Consider the following 18079-nt stretch of genomic DNA (forward strand, 5'->3'; position numbering starts at 1 on the left):
ACGAGAATAGAAACCTATCAAAGATGGTAGAGTTGTACTCTCGCGACATGCGAAAACAGCTGGAAGACCTAGACCGACCGGGTAAACGCAAGCAAGCAGATCGTGAGAGTAGTTACGCTCAAGCTAAGATTGCGATCTTTGGGAGCTCAAGTGGTGAGCCCCAAGAGGCTGTGCATGAAGCCCAGGAAGAGGACAGCCAGAGGGCCAAACTCAAAGCTCCAATGGTCGAGACACCGAGCACTGTGAAGAAATGACTTCTACTGCATTATTGATGTTTTTATTTTATTTTATTTTATTTTTTTGGTTGTTTTTGTCTTTATTTTGTTTTGGAAATAAAAGAGTAAATTTGCAGAAGGAAAAAGAAAACGGAAAAGAAAGTGATAAGTCCATAAATATACTCATTTATGTACTCTCTTTACTTAGGCTTTGTAGAAGAATTAGACTTAAAAAGGGCTTATTACTTCACTTTTCTGATTTTCAGCTTTTCTGCGCTCTTGGAAGGTTTTTAAGGGAAAATCAACTTTTCGGAGGGATTTTAGTGCAAGGTCAATTGGAGATGAAAGCTAACACCTTGAAGTTGAATCTGTGATTTTTCCAGAATTTTCTACCGAGCCAATTGGTACAGTATTACAAGTAACGTTAGCCCACGTGCAGACAGGACAGTTTCGTACATGTTACGTGAATATGAAGAAACGGAAGCCTTCCCGAATTTTCCAAGTTACGTGCTATATATGGTTGGAAAGATAAGACATTTATCTTTCTAAAATATATTTTTCCTGATTTTTCTAGAAGGCCGAAGAACCCCAAATCGTGTGACAATTGGGCTGAGCTGTATTTCCCTGTGGAGTTAGGAATTGTGATCTTTACTTTTCTATTTGGATTCCTTGTTTACCAAGACTTCTTGGACGACTTTTCAGTAAATTTTAGGGTTTAGGACTTTGATTTAAGTCATATAAAAGGCCAGCCAAGGCCCCATACAGAGGATACACGTCCGAAGGAGATCAACCGCGCAAGAGGAAAAAGCTGCCAGCGAGTTCTTTCTTTTCCTTTCTTCTTTTAATTTTCAGTTCTTATGTATTTATTTTTGAGTTCATCCCAGAACATGAGTAACTAATTTCTTGTTAGTTAGGGCTTAATCTTGAAGCCCTAAACATGATTTCAATTCTATAAACAAGTTTGAATGGATTTTTCAGTTTCTACAAGCGTGATGATTTCGGTTTCTCGATGTTATGTGAATTCTGATATTTTGTTTCTTTGAGTAGCTAACTTTGAAGCATGTATCGGAATTAAATTGTTGTAGAACATAGGTCAATTGCCATATTGAATGTGTTCTTGTTTGCAACGAATAATTGGGTTAAGAACTAGTTATGAGAAATCGATTCTTGAATTCCTAATAACAAATGCCATGTTTTAGGGTTTTTGTGACACTCATATTCTCTTTGATCTTAATGGATTCTTGATTGTTAAATTGAGTAAATGCCATACTGGATTTCAATTAAGAATACACGTATTGATGTAAATGCCATACACTTTACATACACTTAAGAGAGAATCATACAACTCGAGTCAAATGCCATGATCTTGTTGTGAGTGTCGTCATCATATGCTTGCTAGAAATTGATTATCTACTGTTGTTTATGGATTGATTGATTGTTTGGAGGTGGATAGTGAGTCCTAGCTATTGTTCTTGATTGATTTTAAACTAATTTCTCTTAAACTCTAATTTAAATTCTGTTTTGTTTTCTTTTATTTACAAAATCAAATCAAAACCCCCTTGGTGTTGGCGTGTGTGTGGAAGTCCTTGTGATTTCAATCTTTATTTTATTTTCGTGTTTAATTGTGTTCTAGTTTTCTTTGTGTGACATTGATAAACATCTCTTTAGATTACAATCTCTGTGGGAATGACCCTTGCTTGCTTACTATACTATCATTTGATTTGTGCACTTGCAAGGTTTTAATATTGTTGTTAAAAATTACCAACAAGTTTTTGGCGCCGTTGCCGGGGATTGTTTATCTAATTAAGTTTTGTTTTCAATTTCAGGTATATGCTGGGACGTCGTTCGCAAGGTTACAAGCTTATACAATACGACCCTGAACTAGAGAACACACTTCGTTATCTCCGTCGAGATAAAGATACGCAAGCTACACTTCCAATCAAGATGGGAGACGAGTTGGCACTCAACAACCTCACCCGACCTTTGAAGGATTTCACGGTTCCTAAAGCATTGGACCAGCCGTCATGTATTGCGTATCCAGCCACTACAACCACCTTTGAGATCAAGAGTGGCACCATTCACCTTTTGCCACAATTCTATGGCAAGCCTGGGGATGATCCTCACATACATATCAAGGATTTCTTTGCCGTGTGCGCGACTATGCACAATGGAGGGATTAGTGATGAGGCAATCAGATTGCGTTTGTTTCCATTCTCACTTAAGGAACGAGCCAAGGAGTGGCTCTATTCTTTACCTAGTGCATCTATCACTACATGGACAGCATTGGCTTCCAAGTTCCTTGCAAAGTTCTTTCCAGCTCAAAAGACAAACCGTATTAGGAAGGAGATCATGGGAGTGCAGCAACTAGATGGAGAATCATTTCATGAGTATTGGGATCGGTTTCAGAGACTCCTAGCTTCATGCCCTCATCACCAAATTGAAGATTGGCTACTTATGCAATACTTTTATGAGGGATTACTCGATTCGGAGAGGATGATGGTTGATGCTACTAGTGGAGGAGGCTTGATGAACAAGAGTGCTACTGAAGCTAAGGAGATGTTTGAGAACATTGCAGCAAACTCTCAACAATTTAATTATCGGAGAGCTCCCCCAAAGAAAGCAGGTGTTTATGAGGTAAGTGCTAGTGATATTGGTCCTCAAATAGCTAATTTGACTAACCTTGTTAAGCAGTTAATCCCTCAAGCACAAGTGTGTGCTGTGTGTGCTAATCCCGGACATCCTACGGAGTCTTGTCCAAGTTTGTATGGTGATGGAGAAGAGATGGCTCAAGCACACTATATGCAACAACAAAAGCCAAGAAACGATCCATTTTCTAACACCTATAATCCGGGATGGCGGCAACACCCTAACTTTGGATGGAAGAACAACCAAAACGTGCAAACAACCCCAGTTCAACAAAATCAGTTTGTTCCTCAACAAAATGCACCACCACCACCTCCTAGGCAAGGTAAGTCTTTAGAAGAGTTAGTTAATTCTTTGGCATTAAGCACTCAAGGTTTTATGCAGGAAACAAGGCAAACACATACACAAATGTCTACAGCAATCAAGAGCCTTGAAAACCAAGTTGGACAAATTGCAGCCTCCTTGAGTCAAAGAGAGCCAGGACAGTTTCCAAGCCAAGTAATTCCAAATCCTAATGGAGGCCATGAAACCGCAAAGGCGATTACTCTTCGAAGTGGAAAAGAGGTGGGAAAGGATGACAATGAGGAGAGAAATTCAACCAAAACAGTGGCTGCCCCCTCTCCCAAGCTTATGGTTCCAAGTGACAACTCTAAGGTAAGTTCTCTTGTGGATCATTCGATTACTTCAAAGATTCCTTTTCCTCGTAGGTTTTTGAATTCAAAGAAGGAGCAAGTTTCAAAGGATATCCTAGAGACTTTCCGAAAAGTGCAAGTGAACATTCCCTTGCTCGATGCGATCCAACAAATTCCAAGCTATGCAAAATTCCTCAAAGATCTTTGTACAAATAAAAGGAAGTTCAAGGAGCATGAAACCGTGGCCTTAAGTGAAGAAGTTTCAGCCGTGCTATTGCGTAAATTGCCTCCTAAACTAAAGGATCCAGGGAGTTTTACTATACCTTGTCTCATTGGAAATCAAAGGTTTGAACATGCTTTATTAGACTTAGGTGCTTCAATTAATTTGATGCCTTTTTCTGTTTTTGAATCTTTAAATTTAGGTGAGCTTAAGAAGACTTCCGTGAGCATACAATTGGCTGATCGATCAATCAAGTATCCTAAGGGAGTGTTGGAAGATGTTTTGGTCAAGGTGAATGAGCTAATATTTCCAGCCGACTTTCTAGTGCTCGAGATGGAGGAAGTTCCTATTCCTGGAAAAGACCTTCCATTGATTCTAGGACGTCCATTCATGAGAACAGCAAGGACAAAAATCGATGTGTATGAAGGCACTCTCACAATGGCATTCGATGAGGAAACCGTGGAGTTTAAGGTATTAGATGCTTTAAAATATCCTAATGATGATCATGCTTGTTTTTCCATAGATGTACTTGAGCAGGTGGTACAAGAAACGTTTAATGCATCACAAGGAGAGACGCCATTGGAGAGGGCACTCATCCAAAGCCCCAAAACTGTGAATAAAGAAGGGAACACAGCTGTACTTGAAGCCGTGAATATGCTTGAGGCCTTGCCTCCCCAAAGAGGTAAGTCTAACTCTATTTTTGAGCCTCTTCCGTTATCTACTAATACGCTTGTTCCCTCTATTGTGAAAGCACCACAGGTTGAGCTAAAACCCCTTCCAGAGAACTTGAAATATGCATATTTAGGTGATGAAAAGACACTGCCTGTAATCATTGCTTCTAATTTGAGTGCATCTGAAGAAGACAAACTAATTAGAGTTCTAAGGGAGCACAAGACTGCCCTAGGTTGGACCATTGCAGACATCAAAGGTATAAGCCCTACAAAGTGCATGCATAGGATCCTTTTGGAAGGAGAATCTAAACCTACAAGGGAAGCCCAAAGGAGGCTGAATCCGGTGATGAAAGAAGTTGTTAAGAAGGAAGTTTTGAAGCTTTTGGACGTGGGAATTATATACCCCATTTCGGATAGCAAGTGGGTGAGTCCCGTCCAAGTTGTTCCCAAGAAATCCGGAATTACCGTTGTGAAGAATGAAGACAATGAGTTGGTGCCTCAAAGAATTCAAACGGGTTGGAGAGTATGCATAGATTATAGAAAGCTCAATACCACGACACGTAAGGATCACTTTCCGTTACCATTTATTGATCAAATGCTTGAGCGTCTTGCAGGTCATAGTCATTATTGCTTCTTGGATGGATACTCTGGATACAATCAAATTGCCATTGCTCCGGAAGATCAAGAAAAGACCACCTTCACCTGTCCATTTGGTACGTTTGCTTATAGGCGTATGCCTTTTGGTTTATGTAACGCACCTGCCACTTTTCAACGTTGCATGATGTCAATTTTTTCTGATATGGTGGAGGAGATAATCGAGGTATTTATGGATGATTTTTCTGTTTTTGGTGATTCATTTGATATTTGTCTTCACAACCTTTCTTTAGTGTTGAAAAGGTGTCAGGAATGCAATTTAGTGCTCAACTGGGAGAAGTGCCACTTCATGGTACAGCAGGGTATTGTCTTGGGTCACATTATCTCTTGTAGGGGAATTGAAGTGGACAAGGCAAAAATCGACATTGTGAGAAGCTTGCAGCCCCCCACAACCGTGAAGGAGATTAGGTCATTCCTAGGACATGCAGGGTTCTATAGGCGTTTCATCAAGGACTTTTCAAAGATATCAAGGCCCCTATGTCGGTTGCTTGGCAAAGATGTGGAATTCGAGTTTAATGAAGAGTGCTTGGCTGCATTTAACAAGCTTAAGGAGCTTTTGACATCTGCCCCTATCATGCAGCCTCCAGATTGGAATTTTCCCTTTGAGTTGATGTGTGACGCCTCGGATTATGCAGTGGGGGCCGTGCTTGGACAAAGAGTGCACAACGTACCACATGCCATCTATTATGCTTCCCGGACTTTGAATGATGCTCAGTTGAATTATTCAACTACGGAAAAGGAGTTGCTTGCTGTTATTTTTGCTTTAGAGAAATTTAGATCATATCTTATTGGCACTAAGGTAATTGTATTCTCTGATCATGCAGCACTTAGGTACCTCCTCCACAAGAAGGACGCCAAGCCGCGACTGATTAGGTGGACTCTCTTGCTTCAAGAATTTGATTTGGTGATTAGAGACAAGAAAGGGAGTGAAAACGTGGTGGCTGACCATTTGAGTAGGCTGGTGCACGGATCCAATGAAGAAGAGGACGTGCTTCCTCTACGTGAAAGTTTCCCCGATGAGCAACTCTTCACCTTCGAAGCCAAGGACCCTTGGTACGCTGACATTATCAATTACAAGGCTTCAAAACTGATTCCGGAGGATCTCACTCGAGCTCAAAAGGATAAGCTTGTGAAAACAAGTAAGTATTATGTTTGGGACGATCCATACTTATGGAAATATTGTCCAGATCAGATTGTTAGAAGGTGCGTGTCCGAATCTGAATTTAATTCTATACTTGCCTTTTGTCATTCATCTGCATGTGGTGGACATTTTGGTACTAAGAAAACAGCCCTTAAAGTATTGCAATGTGGTTTTTATTTGCCTAGCTTGTTCAAAGATGCATTTACTTATTGTTCCACATGTGATAGATGTCAAAGAACCGGTAACATTAGCTCTAGGAATCAAATGCCTTTAACGCCTATCCTTATTGTTGAAATATTTGATGTGTGGGGCATTGATTTTATGGGACCATTCCCTTCATCTTATGGCTTTATTTACATCCTTCTTGCTGTTGACTATGTCTCTAATTGGGTGGAAGCAATTCCTACCCGGACTAATGATTCAAAAGTTGTTTTGAGCTTTGTGAAGGACCACATCTTTTCTAGGTTTGGAACACCAAGAGCCATTATCAGCGATGGAGGCAGCCACTTTTGTAATAGGTCATTTGAGGCACTTTTAAAGCGGTATGGAATTACACATAGGGTCTCAACACCTTATCATCCCCAAAAAAGTGGACAAGTGGAGATTAGTAACCGAGAAATCAAGCAAATCTTGGAGAAAACCGTGAGCCCTACAAGGAAGGATTGGAGCTTGAGACTTAATGATGCATTATGGGCATATAGGACAGCCTACAAAACCCCCATTGGTATGTCTCCTTTTCGTTTGGTTTATGGTAAAGCATGTCACCTTCCGGTTGAACTTGAACATAGAGCATTTTGGGCAATCAAGAAATTCAATTTCGATATGAAAGAGGCTGGAGATGCAAGGCGACTCCAATTGAATGAATTGGATGAGATGAGGAATGATGCCTATGAGAGTGCACGAATTTACAAGGAAAAGACTAAGGCATTTCATGACAAAGCAATTCAAAGGAAGACCTTTGAAATAGGACAGAAAGTCTTGCTCTTCAATTCACGTCTCCGGCTATTCCCAGGTAAGTTACGTTCTAGATGGTAAGGTCCTTTTGTTGTTACTAATGTTTTCCCTCATGGTGCAGTTGAGATTCAAAATGACAAGACGGGAAACATATTTAAAGTGAACGGACATCGCTTGAAGCCATACTATGAATCTTTTGAGTTGGGAAAAGAGAGCATGCACATGGATGCACCACCCCCATCTATTGAATAATCATCTAAAGAACCGCGTCTGGCTGAAGACTTTAAACTTAGCGCTTCTTGGGAGGCAACCCAAGCATTCTTAACTTTTGTTTTTAGTTTATGTGTGATTTCTCGTATAATTTTCATATTTTTGTTTTTGTTAAGTTTTTCATCATCAAATAATGGATTTTGTGTTCCAAAGAAAAAAATTCACATTTTTTTAGCCCTAGAATGTTTGCAGCACATTTCAGATGTGTTACAGAAGTTTTTTTGGTCGTTGGTTGAGTTTAAATGCCAGAAAATAGAAAAATAGCTTTTATGTTCTTATTTTGGTCAAAACTAGAATTTCTGCCTAAATTATTTTTTGCTGTTTTTCAGGTCAATCTGATGCCACCAACATGTTTAGAATAGTTATTCTGATGTTTTGGACCAGGTTTGGGGGTCTCCGGTGGCCTACATTATGTTTTAGGACGATTTGAAGCTCAAAAAAGGACCTAAAACACAAAAAAAGGCAGCTGCTGTTTTGCCCAGAATTTGAAGATTTTTCGTCACCAAAGAGGTTTTAGCGACGGTGTTCATCGGATTTTTCGTCACCAAAGAGGTTTTAGCAGCGGTGTTCATCAGATTTTTCGTCGCTAAAAGTCAGATTTCCAGATTTTTATGATTCCATATCCAGCTCAATTTTGTTCCAATTTCATCGCATTCCGAGACTTTTAGGAGCTATTACGGGTCTGTTGACATTCCAAGAAGCAAGTTGTGGGTGTTTAAGTTCGTCACATTGTCCATCCTCTCTCACTTCGACATATTCTATGCTTTGCTCAACCACACCTACACAAACCTGGGAAGTTCTCACACTCTCTCTCTCTCTTTAATTAATTTTGCATGACTTAGTTTTCTTTGTTTTAAACATTGAGGACAATGTTTGTTTTAAGTTGTGGGTGATTGAGTTCTTTGGTTTCATAACGCATGCAGCAGTCCTCTGTCTTTGTTTCCAATTCTGTTCTTGTCTGCTTCTGTTTTTGGAATTTGGCTCGCGTTGCGTTCTTTGTTTTTTTCGTTCTGAATCCAACCATATAAAGAACGTGAAGTTTAGCCAAGTATTTTGGGAGATACGTGTAATTCTTTGCGCCTGGGTCAGAACTGCAGTTTGTTTATTGATTTTCAATTCCTTTCAACTTTCGGTTTTTATTTAATTAGTTTTTATTTTGTTGTTTTGTTTTGTTTGTGGTAGTCACTTCCCAATTCTATGATGAGATTGAATTTTATTTGCAATTAACTTTCAAGAAATGTTGAGCATGACAATAATTCTTTACATTATCTTTGTGTTAGCCTTATTTTTGTGATTAGACTTTGGAAATCCTTACGCACACAGCCACATTAATATGATGTTCGATTGGGGAGTTCACATGATTTAAATTCCCAAATAAGGGTGTAGACTTATATAACCCTTATCATGTGAGCTTTTGAGCCTATGCCTTTCTTTCTTGAGTGTTATATACTATTCGATAATTTTCTTGTCTACAAGTCGTTGTGATCTCATTATTCTTTGTTTTGGTCAAGTACTTGAGGATGTTTAAATTGTTTGCTAGAACTACTTTCATGATCTATTTGAGGCATACTTCGTGAACCACATGGATTCTTGGAAGTGATATAGGCCTTGTTTCTTTCGTTTGAGCCCTTCTAGCCAACCCGTATCACTTTTATCCCTAGTTAACCCCCTTTGTGCCTTTTATGTAAGCTTTTTTCGTTCTTTACCCAATTCTCCTCACCTTAATCTATCATATGTTTATCCTACACCCTTCTAAGGAGTTTTGTTGAGTATTTTCGTTGTTAAGGGAGCATTGCACAAATTGGTCAATCATGTGGAAAGTGAAGGATACTATCTAATAAATAAAAAAATAAAAAAATAAAAAAAAACTAATTTCGAAGCCTTTTCAACTTGAGTTATTAAGCCCTAGGAGTGTTTTACATTTAATGCCCTAAAGCTAGCTAGCTTGGGAGTCATTGGCCTAACACTCGCTACATGGGTTGATTAGAAAGCTAATGGAGTTAGGAGAAAAAGAAAAAAAAAAACGTGTGAAAAAAAAAAATAATAATAAAAATAAAAATTCAAGACAGTATCAATTCCGTGCTCAAAGTGCAAGATGTTATAATTTTCATGGAAAGCTCTATGAATTCCTTAGAATTTGTTCATTCCTTATCTTTTTCTTGTTTCACCCATCACCCTAAACCCCATTACAACCTTAGTGAAAGTCCTACTTGATCCAAGGAGAAGTGTGGTTCCTCATGTGGAGAATAGAGTACTATGGTCGGATGGTTTAAATGTTTTCAAGTATGCGATATCTTCCCATGAGATTTTTTATATTTGTCATGTGCCTTTATTTCAATTATGTGAGTACATCCTATTGCTTTGATTCCTCTCACATATATGAGTGACACTACCTAGTGCTGTCATTGGAGTGAACATCCTTGGTGAGAATTGAAGTCAAAGCTTGTTCTTATTTGGTTATTTAACTTTTGTGAAGCATAAGTCGTAGTTATGTTAATGTTGGCTATGTCACACACGACACTCCAAGTTGTTCAACTAAAGTTTGGTTAACCCTTTGATAATGTCTTGAGTTATTGTTGCTTATTTCTTGGAAGTTAGCTAACGGTTGGTGATTATCTCTGAGATCAATATTGGGAAGTTAGTCCATCGCTTGTTTGCGTTGAGTCTTTGTTCTTTTGTTTTTATTTTCTGTGTTGTTTTGCTCGAGGACTAGCAAAATCTAAGTTGTGGGTATTTGATAAGTCCATAAATATACTCATTTATGTACTCTCTTTACTTAGGCTTTGTAGAAGAATTAGACTTAAAAAGGGCTTATTACTTCACTTTTCTGATTTTCAGCTTTTCTGCGCTCTTGGAAGGTTTTTAAGGGAAAATCAACTTTTCGGAGGGATTTTAGTGCAAGGTCAATTGGAGATGAAAGCTAACACCTTGAAGTTGAATCTGTGATTTTTCCAGAATTTTCTACCGAGCCAATTGGTACAGTATTACAAGTAACGTTAGCCCACGTGCAGACAGGACAGTTTCGTACATGTTACGTGAATATGAAGAAACGGAAGCCTTCCCGAATTTTCCAAGTTACGTGCTATATATGGTTGGAAAGATAAGACATTTATCTTTCTAAAATATATTTTTCCTGATTTTTCTAGAAGGCCGAAGAACCCCAAATCGTGTGACAATTGGGCTGAGCTGTATTTCCCTGTGGAGTTAGGAATTGTGATCTTTACTTTTCTATTTGGATTCCTTGTTTACCAAGACTTCTTGGACGACTTTTCAGTAAATTTTAGGGTTTAGGACTTTGATTTAAGTCATATAAAAGGCCAGCCAAGGCCCCATACAGAGGATACACGTCCGAAGGAGATCAACCGCGCAAGAGGAAAAAGCTGCCAGCGAGTTCTTTCTTTTCCTTTCTTCTTTTAATTTTCAGTTCTTATGTATTTATTTTTGAGTTCATCCCAGAACATGAGTAACTAATTTCTTGTTAGTTAGGGCTTAATCTTGAAGCCCTAAACATGATTTCAATTCTATAAACAAGTTTGAATGGATTTTTCAGTTTCTACAAGCGTGATGATTTCGGTTTCTCGATGTTATGTGAATTCTGATATTTTGTTTCTTTGAGTAGCTAACTTTGAAGCATGTATCGGAATTAAATTGTTGTAGAACATAGGTCAATTGCCATATTGAATGTGTTCTTGTTTGCAACGAATAATTGGGTTAAGAACTAGTTATGAGAAATCGATTCTTGAATTCCTAATAACAAATGCCATGTTTTAGGGTTTTTGTGACACTCATATTCTCTTTGATCTTAATGGATTCTTGATTGTTAAATTGAGTAAATGCCATACTGGATTTCAATTAAGAATACACGTATTGATGTAAATGCCATACACTTTACATACACTTAAGAGAGAATCATACAACTCGAGTCAAATGCCATGATCTTGTTGTGAGTGTCGTCATCATATGCTTGCTAGAAATTGATTATCTACTGTTGTTTATGGATTGATTGATTGTTTGGAGGTGGATAGTGAGTCCTAGCTATTGTTCTTGATTGATTTTAAACTAATTTCTCTTAAACTCTAATTTAAATTCTGTTTTGTTTTCTTTTATTTACAAAATCAAATCAAAACCCCCTTGGTGTTGGCGTGTGTGTGGAAGTCCTTGTGATTTCAATCTTTATTTTATTTTCGTGTTTAATTGTGTTCTAGTTTTCTTTGTGTGACATTGATAAACATCTCTTTAGATTACAATCTCTGTGGGAATGACCCTTGCTTGCTTACTATACTATCATTTGATTTGTGCACTTGCAAGGTTTTAATATTGTTGTTAAAAATTACCAACAGAAAGCACACTTTCCAAACTTAAATCAAACGAAGACGACAAACGGAAATGGAAGCACAGTTCCCTAACTAAAATAAAATAAAGATGACAGCCGAAAGGAAAAAGCAAAAACACAAAGCTCTAGAAAATGAAAGTAACGGGCAAAAACATAAAACACCAGAAAACACGGAAAAAAGAAAAGTAAAGTGAAAGTAAAGGTGCTCCCCCTTGAAGCGATTAGGTCGAGCATGCCCGGGAAATCCGAAATGGTGTTGGCTCTCTCTCTCATCAGCGTATGTCTATTTAAACCACACCTCTGCAAGCGGATGATACCCAGCATTTCTTCCTGCAAACTCAAGGAAAAACATCAAAAAATTCAGAAGCAAAACAAATGGCATCCTCATGCACTCACCTTGATGATCTCAACCTTGAGCTCTCACTTGCACCACCGAATGCCCAGACAAGGGCTCCTCCAACTCCTGTCTTCCCAAACTCCACATATCATCACGGCACAGCCTCAAACTTTGCTGAGATAATACCAAACTTTTCTGAGGCAATGCCGAACAGAGCAGCGCTGCTGGGAGGCATGATTGGCAGCAAGCTCACACCGACAGATCATCTGCATGTGGCACAGAGGTCTGACAAGGCAGCGGTGGAGGAGTCCCACAATTTAACTGTGCTCCACGCGGTCTCCGCTACCAATTTGGGCATGCGCCTACTAGCGAGGACAAGAGAGTGTGCCGCGATGAGCGAGGAAATAGCTTCCTTGAAGGCTATGGTGGCGGACTTGCAGAAGCGGCTCTACTGTGCCAATCAGCACGTGGAAGCACTGCAGAGGAAAAATGAGGACCATGTCGAGCTGCTGCAGATTCTGCAAGTAAGAGAAAATAGAGGCAAGCCATGATGATGATGAAGATGAAGAAGAAGAAGAAGAAGAAGAAGAAGAAGTTTTTTTTTTTTGTTTTTTTTTTGTTTTTTTTTGTTTTTGTTTTGTTTTTGTTTTTTTTTGTTTTTTTTTTTGTTTTTAATGCAGCTTTTGAAATAAAAATGTGTTTTAACACTCAGAAATAAACTAACTAACCATACCACGTAAATAAATAAATAAACTAACTTAACAAAACAAAAACAAAGACTATACAGAAAAGAAAACAAAGAAAATAAATAAATAAATAAAACTTAATTTAAAAACACACGAATATACAAGCAACTCACGGATGACCAGTTAAGGGCCTCAGAAAACACAGCCAGGGGATCCAGGAAGGTTGGAGGGGTCACAATGGTCCCGCTTAAAACCCAAACTTCTTAGACACCGAAGGTGTCGCCTAAAGAACTCCTAGACACTGTATTAACGGAAGTGCTCACTGGGGTTACCATAAGTCGGCTCATATGAAAAATAAATTTTTTTTTTTTTAAATTTTTTTAAAAATATATTCTCGTAAGAAAAAGAAACAAAAACAAATTAAGATAACATGAAACAACAAACCATAAACGAAAATGAACTAAGTACTCTAAACAAACTCAAACAAACGATATAAATTATTGTACTAAAAGAAACAAACCAAGAAACCAAAGAAAAAAACAAACAAACAGCACTTTCTATCACCCTTTTATCACCATTTGGACAGATTCGTTTCTATGTTTTTCAGCTTCGACCTCTGTTCAGTTTTTAGGCTATAACTTTCCAACCGTAAGTCCAAATTTTACGTTCTTTATATGGTTGGATTCAGCATAGAAAAACAAATAACTCATCGCGGACCAAAAGGCAAAAACAACTACGGAAATAAACAGAATTCAAAGAAGAGAAAGGATTGAAATGCTCCCCCTTGAAGCGATTAGGTCGAGCATGGATGCACTTGGAGGTCGCGACTTCTCCCACTGCTCCACACTTCCCATTCTTATGATTGAGGTTGCCATCTCCCTCCATTTATTATTGAGCTATAATAAATTGCTAAAACAAACATAGAAAACTTGAAATAGAATTAAAAGGATGAGGAAATAAAAACTAAAATGAACAGGAATATCAACACACATCCAATTTCATGCATCAAAGTAACAAACACCAATGGGTTGTGTAAGCTGGGACTTAAACCCAGTTCTCTTGCTTGTTAGGCAATTGTCCTTGTCCATTGGACTACAAACACAACTTGTCCATTAACGCCATTAAATTTAAAACATGAAACTGTCTAGAAAAACATGAAAATGAAAAATAAAAATAAAACAAGTAGGGAAAAGAAATAGAACCAAACTATGTTGCCAATCCCCGGCAACGGCGCCAAAAACTTGTTGCGTAGATACAGTTGCACCAAAATGGATTCAATTGCATCCTCAACTTGTGATACTCGCAAGTGCACGAGCCGTTCGGTAGTATAGCGTATGTAAGTGCGAGGTCGATCCCATGAGGATTGGTGATTGAATGATTCAATTCATTTTCCCTACACAAAACAGAAATGAAAAAGAAGGGAAATAAATAAAACAAGGAAGAAAGAAAATAACTAACTCAAGCAGATTAGTTTCCAAGTTTCAATTATGATTTTTGTTCTTATTCATTATGCTTATAAGTTAATATGCTAGTTTGAATGATTGATCACCATTTAGGCTTGCATGTTAGCTATCTTGGTTTGAATTAAGAGTATACACCATGCTTTAATTCGAATTGAACTATGAATAGGAAGAGTATGTATGGACATTCGACAACAGGGATTAGATACATGCTTGGTTGTTTAAATTGTTCTTCTATGCTTAATGGGTTCCTAATGCTTAATTTTAGGTTAGACAACAAATGATCAAATTAGGGAATTAGGAACACAAGGTTATGACCACACACCATGGCTTAATCATACATTAGCTAGAATCAATCCGTTAATCTAATTGAACTTGGGAACTTATCTGCTTGAGTTAGTTATTTTCTTTCTTCCTTGTTTTATTTATTTCCCTTCTTTTTCATTTCTGTTTTGTGTAGGGAAAATGAATTGAATCATTCAATCACCAATCCTCGTGGGATCGACCTCGCACTTACATACGCTATACTACCGAACGGCTCGTGCACTTGCGAGTATCACAAGTTGAGGATGCAACTGAATCCATTTTGGTGCAGCTGTATCTAAAAACTTGTTGCGTAGATACAGCTGCACCAAAATGGATTCAGCTGCATCCTCAACTTGTGATACTCGCAAGTGCACGAGCCGTTCGGTAGTATAGCGTATGTAAGTGCGAGGTCGATCCCACGAGGATTGGTGATTGAATGATCCAATTCATTTTCCTACACAAAATAGAAATGAAAAAAAAAAGGAAATAAATACAACAAGAAAGAAAGAAAATAACTAACTCAAGCAGATAAGTTCCCAAGTTCAATTTAGATTAATGGATTGATTCTAGCTAATGTATGATTAAGCCATGGTGTGTGGTCATAACCTTGTGTTCCTAATTCCCTAATTTGATCATTTGTTGTCTAACCTAAAATTAAGCATTAGGAACCCATTAAGCATAGAAGAACAATTTAAACAACCAAGCATGTATCTAATCCCTGTTGTCGAATGTCCATACATACTCTTCCTATTCATAGTTCAATTCGAATTAAAGCATGGTGTCTACTCTTAATTCAAACCAAGATAGCTAACATGCAAGCCTAAATGGTGATCAATCATTCAAACTAGCATATTAACTTATAAGCATAATGAATAAGAACAAAAATCATAATTGAAACTTGGAAACTAATCAAACTTGAAACTAAAGAAAAGAATTTACATAACAATGAAAATTAAGTAGAACTTGGAAAAACTTAAGGAGAATTTCAGCACAAAGATCTCATTATAACAATTGAAAACTAGAAAGAGAAACTAAGAGAATTTGAGGGAGAGAAGGGAAGGGAGCTCTAGAGAAGTGTTTGAGAGCTCCCCCCCTTGGGGTGTGTTTTCTGAGGCCCTTAACTGGTCATCCGTGAGTTGTATCTAATCCCTGTTGTCGAATGTCCATACATACTCTTCCTATTCATAGTTCAATTCGAATTAAAGCATGGTGTATACTCTTAATTCAAACCAAGATAGTTAACAAACAAGTTCTAATGGTGATCAATCATTCAAACAAGCATGTTAACTTATAAGCATAATGAATAAGAACATGAATCATGAATCAAACTTGAAACTCCAAACTTATAAACCCAGAATATTCATGTTAGGTTACATCGAAGCCCTAGTTATGGATTTAGCTACTCATAATGGAAAAGAGACTTGAACAGAAATGAGAAAACATAATGAATACAATAAGAGTAGAAAAACCCTTTTTCTGAAGTTCTTGTGGTGTCCAAGGCTTCTCCAAGTGCTTCTCCACTTCTAATGCTTCTCCAAGAGCTTCCCCACTTCTAGAAAGATGTATGAAGGATATGGAGGTGATTTGGGATGAGTTTGAGTGAGTGGTGATGGCTAAGGAAGATGAAATTCGTAGGGAAATGGAAGAGAGGTTTGCTGGAGTTGTTTTGGTGATTGTTGGAGTGTTTGGGATTTTGAGAGTGTTTGAGGATGGTTGGAGTGAATTGTGGGGGTTGTGAATCTCAGGATTTGTTGTGTCTTGAATGTGGAATGGATGTGGTATTTATAGGGAGAGGGGAGTGACAAATCTGAATTCCATATGGCTAATGCATACAACACTTGCATTATAAAAGATGAATTGGTTGATGCACTTCACTAATGCATACAACACTTGCATTATAAAATCTGAATTGGTTGATGCACTTCACCAATAGATCCCACCAGCAGCCCTAGTCTCAAAATCTGTTTTCCAACTCTTAAAACCACTCTTTGTTACATTTGTTTACTTGTTTTTGTTTGCAATTTCATTTTGCTTCTTTTGTTCAACAATCACAACCACTCTTGTTTTAAATTCTGTTTTAGACATAACCTCCTACTTTCTTGAATTTGGTAATCTAAGTACATAACTAGTTTTAACTTCTCAGTCTTCGTGGGTACGACCTCGTACTTGTCTTGCTATACTACTAATTGCCCCGTACAATTGCGAGTTAACATAATATTAACAACAGGAGCCCCCTTTCTCGGCCCTGGCACTTGCTCGTAAAACTGAAACGCAGCGTTTCAACAAGGTGCTTTGCCTTCCTGAAGACAAAAGAAAAATGCCAAGGCATGATCATCTCGGCCTCGAGTGCAGGCCGAGGCCGAGTCCAAGCAAAATCGCGGCCAGAAATATTAAAGTTAGATCATCACGTGATAGCAGGGACCCATGCTTCATTTAATGAAGTAGCGTCTGTTTAATGCAGCAAACCCACTGGCCACAAATAAGCATTTAATGCATGAGGGAAGGTGGGAAGTGACTGAAGTCAGGTTGTGGCGACAGAAGACAGAGTGATTAGACGTAGACATTCTCACAAGAATTCTTGCAGCTTGAGAGATTAGGTCACCAGCTATCAGAGCAATAAATGCGTCTCCACGGCCAGCTGCGCAGAAACCACGATTAGGGCGGCGGCCGAGATTTACCAGGATTTATGGGGTTACACCACCATACTTCACGATCCCAAATGTCGATTGGACACCCACTTGCGCTAATCAGACTCCACTATGCGTAAATTCAGCCTCGATTACTCATCCAGGAACTCTTCCTATAAATACAAGGCTCGAGCTACATTCAACGGGTTCAAACACCAAACCAAAGCCTCCCACGGAGCAACTTATTTTTTCCTGTAATGCACTTTCAATATCTTTACTTGCTTTCCTAGGAGTAGTGTTAGACTGTAAGGAAAATTCATTCATCAATATATCATACGACCCTTGATTTTCAAGGCGCCGGAGCACCATCTCTGTTGTTCGTTCCCTCACCCCATATATCATACGACCGTCGCTCCCTGAGCGACGCGCCGGAGCACCGCCCAAAACCCACCACCAACACCATCACTCAACGGCCTTGTAGTTCAGACCGTGAACCTAACAGCCGAGACTAGTTCCTCTCTCGGCTACAATCGTTTGATTAGAAGATGAGTTCAAACAGGCGCACCACTTATCCATCCTACACTCATCAACATCTCGACGCACGGTAGACCGTGCTGGCACGCCCGCGCACAACCGTACCGCACCCAAAAGCAAGAAACCGCGTGTCAACGCATATCCCCTCGGCCCGGAACTCCAGGCCGTGAGATTTGTGCGGCAGACATATACATCCTTTTTTTCCCTGTAAATTTGTTGAGGTTTTTGTTATTTTAAAAAAAAAAAAGAAATTGCGTGACCGACGTGTAATAAACGTTCCAACGACATAATTATATCAAACACCGTCATCTTATGGAGTACAAACATTGGTTAATAAATAAAATGAAAGGAATAAAAAACACGACTGTTGTCACGACTCGACTCTCCTAGCCCGAT

The 18079-nt window shown here is 38.6% G+C and overlaps 1 pseudogene; it reads left to right on the plus strand.

The window, feature by feature from the left end:
- The first annotated feature begins 2045 nt into the window (after window positions 1-2045).
- LOC148295650 (uncharacterized) lies at window positions 2046-7382 on the plus strand (annotated as a pseudogene).
- Window positions 7383-18079: the final 10697 nt, after the last annotated feature.

This window comes from Prunus avium, chromosome 3 (assembly GCF_965620075.1).
Source record: "Prunus avium chromosome 3, drPruAviu1.hap1.1, whole genome shotgun sequence".
In the NCBI taxonomy this organism is placed as follows: Eukaryota; Viridiplantae; Streptophyta; class Magnoliopsida; order Rosales; family Rosaceae; genus Prunus; species Prunus avium.